The sequence below is a fragment of the Lissotriton helveticus genome, chromosome 5_1 (genome assembly GCF_964261635.1).
Source record: "Lissotriton helveticus chromosome 5_1, aLisHel1.1, whole genome shotgun sequence".
Lineage (NCBI taxonomy): Eukaryota > Metazoa > Chordata > Amphibia > Caudata > Salamandridae > Lissotriton > Lissotriton helveticus.
This window is the reverse complement of record NC_136065.1, coordinates 58,577,520-58,583,985: the sequence shown is the minus strand read 5'-3', so window position 1 is coordinate 58,583,985 and position 6,466 is coordinate 58,577,520. Positions and strand designations below refer to the sequence as shown.

The 6,466-nt window shown below is 55.7% G+C and overlaps 1 pseudogene; it reads left to right on the top strand.

The window, feature by feature from the left end:
• The first annotated feature begins 2,598 nt into the window (after positions 1-2,598).
• Positions 2,599-3,633, top strand: LOC144756753 (28S ribosomal RNA; annotated as a pseudogene).
• The last annotated feature ends 2,833 nt before the right edge of the window (positions 3,634-6,466 follow it).

Genomic DNA, 6,466 nt, shown 5'->3' with positions numbered 1-6,466 from the left:
TGACCTGTTATTGTACTTGGCGGATTCCGGGAGGGCGTTGGAAGGCGCGGTGGACATGTTGGGCAGGTTCGGGAGGCTGTCTGGCCTCAGGGTGAACTGGACTAAGACTTGTGTATTCCCGTTGCGGGAGACTACGCACTGCCCGCAGCTCACACGACCGGTAGTGTGGGAACCCTCATGTTTTGTCTACCTAGGAGTGCGCATCTATCATAACGCAGCAGACCTCCTTGAGGGGAATGTGGGGCGCTGCATCCGAGCGCTGAGGGGCAGTATGGCCTTTTGGTCCTCTCTCCCGCTTTCCGTCCTGGGTCGAGTAGCACTGCTGAAAATGGTGGCGCTCCCGCGACTACTCTATTACTTTAGAACGTTGCCGATATGGATCCCGCAGAAACTCTTTCGGGAGTTGCGGTCGTTGGTGACCAGCTTTCTGTGGGGCCAGGGCCGCCGGAGGGTGGCGTTGTCTACCCTGACGAGACCCAAGAGTGAGGGAGGGATGGCAGTCCCCGACTTCGAACTATATTATCTAGCGGCGCAGCTTCAAGTTCTGACACAGAACGTGGCTAGAGAATTCAGGGGGCCAGATAACGACCGAGGGATCGGCATCCAGAGACATGTCTTGTCATCTATCGTTATGCAACAGAGGCTGGCTGGGAGAGATCTTACTATGGAGGAACGGACGCTTAGATTGTGCTGGAACAGGAACCTGAAGAGGGCTGGGAAGCGCCGGCCGTATGCGCCGGAGGTGCCGTTAGGAATGCTGACTGCCTTGCCTCACGGGGGGGATTGGTCCCAGTTGTTGACGTGGGAGGAACTGGGCTTGCAGATGGTGGGGGACCTTTATACGGACGGGGCGCTGGTACCATTCCAGACCTTACAGGAACAATTCGGCCTGCCGGGCGGCACCTTCCTGTTGCACGCGGCAGTCGTAGCAGCGATGCAGCGGCACTGGGGGGGGGGACTGGTGGAACCGGAGGTGACGATGGTGTGCCAATATGTGGTGATGGCTGCGGGCACCGTCAAGGCGGTGACTTGCCTCCACAATAGAATGTTGCATGAAGGACTGGTGCCTCTGGTTGACTTGAAATCGCGTTGGGAGACCAGCATAGGTAAACAAATCCCGGATTCCGTATGGGGGCAAGTGTTACACAGGACCTGGAAGGGGACGAGGAATGCTAGGTTTCAGCAGGTGCATTTTTTTGTGCTGCATCGGGCATATCTGACCCCGGAGAGGCTACGCAGACACTTCCAGGTGCTCAATGCCGCGTGCCCGAGATGCCTAGTACTAGAGGTAGATCTGGACCACATGCTGTGGGGGTGCCCGAAACTGGGGGACTATTGGCCGGAGGTGGGAGATCTCCTGAATACTGTTACAGATAGAGAGGTGGACTTTGATAAAGCGGCGTGCCTGCTCCTTTGGTTCCCGCACACCAAAAAGACCAAAGTGACGAGCAAATTCATCGGGTTAGGTTTAATACTAGCACAGCGCGAAATCACTTGGCATTGGAAATCTAAAGAAGGGCCGTCTGTGCGGAGGTGGAGGAATGAATTGTTGAAGTGGTCTGGATGCGAGAGTGTGCTACGGATGCGTCAGGCGACTAGAACGGGTAATGAAAAAAGCTTGGAATTGGCGCGTTCATGGGAGCTGGTGGTGCAGGCTTTAAGGGACCACATCACTGAAGGCGAGGGGGAGGATCTGGCATAGGAAGGGATTCCATGTGGCTTACGTGATTGTCTGAACTTCCTGGTGGATGTCATACCGCAGAGCAAGAAGGACTGTTAGGGCCCGCATTAGCAGCAGTTGGAGGGGGGGAGGGTATTAGGGGGGAGTCGGGGAGGGGGGGGGCTACCGCCATGTGGAAGCTTCCCGGAAATGGAGGGCCCTGGGAGGTCGTCCTAGCGCTTTCTGAGATGTGAAAATGGAGTGGCCTAGGGCTAGATGGAGGAAGGGTTGGTTTGGTTGTTATAGCATAAAAGCGGAGACGATGTTATTTCCGACTTATGGCCCGATCAGGGCAAGCACTGAGGTACATCCAGCGTACTGGTTACTTGAAACGCCGCCCAGCCTCCGGGATGTGGGCTAATTGGCTGTGTATTGGATTGTCATATTATCGATTGTTGGGGGCCGCCAGTGTATAAGTTGGCTTATTGAATAGTTTCTTTCTGATTCTGCAATAAAAATATATTTAAAAAAAAAAAAAAAAAAGGTCTCAAATAATCTCATACACATAATTATCACACATTGATTATTGATGTCCTGCTAATCATATTTTAATTTCTCAGGACTGTTTGTAGACAATTTAAAATTGTTGGAATAGTACTGCAGGGTGTACTATCTCTGGCCTATACGTGATCCCGGTTCCAGTGAGGACAGCGTTCAGTGTGCCTGTACTCCGGAGCGTAAGAATGTTGTATTGTTGGAAGCAAAACCGAAGTGACGCTGATGAACAGCATAATAACCCAGAATGAGCCACCGCAAGGTGGTACAGAAATAGCCAAATCCCTCATCATCTAATTAGTGACGCGCATGAATGGATGAACGAGATTCCCTCTGTCCCTACCTACTATCTAGTGAAACCACAGCCAAGAGAACGGGCTAGGCAGAATCATCAGGGAAAGAAATCCACGTTGAGCTTGACTCTAGTCTGGCACTGTGAAGAGACATGAGAGGTGTAGGATAAGTGGGAGGCCCTCCGGCCGCCTGTGAAATCCCACTACTCTTATCATTTTTCACTTACCCGGTGAGGCAGGGGGGCAAGCCCCGTGGGGCTCTCGCTTCTGGCTCAAAGCACCCGGCATCCGCCGGGTACATCGCGCTCCGGGGACTGTGGCAGGTGGGGAGTTTGACTGGGACGGTACACCTGTCAACCGATAATGCAGGTATCCTAAGGCGAGCTGAGGGAGGACAGAAACCTCCCATGGAGCAGAAGGGCAAAAGCTCACTTGATCTCAATTTTTAGTATGAATACAGACCATGAAAGCGGGGCCTCACGACCCTTCTGACTTTTTGGGTTTCAAGCAGGAGGTGTCAGAAAAGTTACCGCAGGGATAACTGGATTGTGGCGGCCAAGCGTTCATAGCGACTTTTTGATCCTTCAATGTCGACTCTTCCTATCATTGTGAAGCAGAATTCAACAAGGGTTGGATTGTTCACTCACTAACAGGGAACGTGAGCTGGGTTTAGACCGTCGTGAGACAGGTTAGTTTTACCCTACTGATGATGTGTTGTAGCAATAGTAATCCTGCTCAGTACGAGAAAGGAACCGCAGGTTCAGACATTTGGTGTATGTGCTTGGCTGAGGAGCCAATGGGGCGAAGCTACCATCTGTGGGATTATGACTGAACGCCTCTAAGTCAGAATCCCCCCTAAACCGTAACGATACCACAGTGCCAAGGAGCCTCGGTTGGCCTGGGATAGCCGGCCTCTCTCGGGGGGGCGGTGTGTAGAGCAGCTCGCTTGGGGACCGGAGCGCGGACGGAAGGGGGCCGCCTCTTTCGACCTTAGTACACCGCATGTTCGTGGGTACCTGGTGCTAAATCATTTATAGACGACCTGATTCTGGGTCAAGGTTTTGTATGTAGCAGAGCAGCTACCTCGCTATGATCTACTGAAAGTCATCCTCTGAGCCAAGATTTTGTCTCACCGTGCCTGGATGCCTGTGGACGCCTCCCTCCACCACACCCAGGGGTGGGTCCCTCTGCCGCCAGGCGGGATGCGGAGGGGGTAACGTGGGCCTGCAGGAGGCCACCTCCACCACATGCCCTTCGGCACGGGGGCCTCCCCCTCCCATCCATGCCCCAATGGGGTGCGGGGACGGGGGCCACCATCCCTTGCGAGTCGACAGGGTTACCAGATGGCCTGGGCCACCGGCCGGCCTCCCCTCCCCGCTGCTCCCAGGCAAGTCAGGCAGGGAGGTGAGCAGCAGCCACCCGGGGAAGGAGCCTCCAGAGCAGCTGCCTCGGTGCGCCCGGCCACCCTCACCGGACTGCAAGGGTGACTGCGTACGGCACCCTCCCAGGCCATCTGGGCGTTGGGTCGTCCCGGGCCATCTGGTCGCCTGGCTGTGCGACCAGATGGCCCTGTGGGCCGGGCGACCAGATGGCCCAGTGGGCCGGGTGACAAGATGGCCCTGCGGGCAAGGTGACCAGATGGCCCAGTGGGCTGGGTGACCAGATGGCCCAGTGGGCTGGGTGACCAGATGGCCCAGTGGGCTGGGTGACCAGATGGCCCTGGGGGCTGGGTGACCAGATGGCCCTGCGGGCTGGGTGACCAGATGGCCCTGCGGGCTGGGTGACTAGATGGCCCTGCGGGCTGGCAGCCGGGCTAACTCCAACTTTTGTCCTTCCCCAAAGATCTATAAGCCCCCAATATGTGGGGACCTCATAGTCGAAGAAAATTGGCTACCCAGGCAGGCCTTTGGGGAGAGGACGTGGCCTGGGCTTAACCCTCCTTGGTTCAGGCCGAGGGTCTCGGTGCTGGGAATAGGGGTCCACCGGGGCCCGGGGAGGCTCTCCCTGACCTGGCTTGGGTTCAGAAGCTGGGACTGGGCCCAGGGCTTGAGCTCTGACTAGCGGGCCCTGGGGTGCCTGAGCCCCTCGTCCTGCAGGCCATCAGAGGGTCCGGGCGCTGGGGACGGTGGCCCACCGGGTCCCCGGGAGGCTCTCCCTGGCCTGGCTTGGGTTCAGAAGCTGGGACTGGGCCCGGGGCTTGAGCTCCATCCGGCGGGCCCCGGGGTGCGTGAGCCCCCCATGGTGCAAGCCATGAGATGGTCCGGGTGCTGGGGACGGGGGTCCACCGGGTCCGGGGGAGGCTCTCCCCAGCCTGGCTAGGGTTCAGAAGCTGGGATCGGGCTCAGGGCTTGAGTTCCGTCTGGCGGGCCTGGGGTGCATGAGTCCTCCTGTCCTGCAAGCCATCAGAGGGTCCGGGCACTATGGACAGGGGGTCCACCGGGTCCCGGGGAGGCTCTACCCAGCCTGGCTAGGATTCGGAAGCTCTGACCGAGCCCAGGGCTCGCGCTGCGTCCGGTGGGCCCCGGGGTGCGGGGCCCCCCGTCCTGCAAGCCAGCCGAGGGTCCGGGTACTGGGGACGGGGGTCCACTGGGGCCCAGGGAGGCTCTCCCCGGCCTGGCTGCTTTCAGAAGCAGGGATTGGGCCGGGGAGCAGTGTTGGCTGGCTTTATCGACTACTCTGGCAGAGCGGAGTTTTTTGCTCACCCCTACTCCTGTAGATGCCAGGGGGAGAGAAGCCAACAGAAAGGTGGCCTTGCAGCAGGACCAAACACAGCATAAGTGCAACCGGGGAGTGGTCCGAAAGACCACTCGGCAGAATTTCTGCATTTCTCACTCTGCCAGCCAGTTCCGAAGACACAAATATATAGTCAAACCTTGAAAACAGTTCATGTACAGCTGAAAAATATATAAAACCCGGCTCCCCACCATGAAGCTGATGCCAGGAATCCACCCAGCCCAGTCCAGACACCAAGGAAGATCATTTGGTTATTTGGTTATTACACTTTGAGAACAGCACCTATAGCCGTGTTGACACCCGCTTTAGCCTTTGTCTATGGCTTTCTGGACTTAACTATTCAGGCCTTTATTTATGAAGGGCTTGCGCAGCTGTAGAGTTACTTTTTTGTGATGCTGCTGCGACGTAAACAATCCCCCAAACTGTCCCTTATTTACAAAGTCCTTTATTTATAAAGTGACGCATCTAGAAAGATGCGTCACTTTGTAAAGGCCTGCGCTACATTATACCTGTGTCAGGTATAATGTATGCAGAGTGGGCGTTACCCTGTTAAAAAGCCTTGTAGAAGTAGCACTGTGAAATCTAAAAGATTTCACTGCCCTACTTCTACGACTTCACTGCGCCACAATCCTTATGCCTGCTTCAAGCAGGCGTAAGGAGTGACACTTTGCTTTTCACATGGGACTCGCCCATATGTAATGACACATTGCTGGAGCTGTGTGAGTTATCCGACACACTCCAGCAATGCGTCATCTTTGCACCACTAGGTTCTTCAGGATTCCTGACGTATCTGTAAATCATTGCCCCATGGAGCACTATATTTTAAATACGGCACATCCATGGTGTTGTAAGGATGGTGTTGTGAAATGTGACGCATCGCTGATTTTGTCCAGCGATGCGCTACTTTTCATAAATGAGGCCCCCAATTTAAACTGGGATTCAGCCGCCTGTCTTTGATATTGCTGTTTTATCCTGTGTTTGCTGGTCTATTTTACCATCTTCCAGCCTTGGGCTTCTAGCCACCAGTCGCCCAATAGCCGCCAGCCACCCAACGACAACCTCTGTGAGAACTAGCCAGCCCTGCACTTCCCAGGCTCAGTGCTGTACAGTCCACCCCACTGCACACACCGAGACTCTCCCCAGGAACTGACCCGTGGTCTTCAGAGCTGGCTACAAACCTCAGAGTGGGACAGCAGGATGAAAAGGAACAGCACATGTTGGAGCA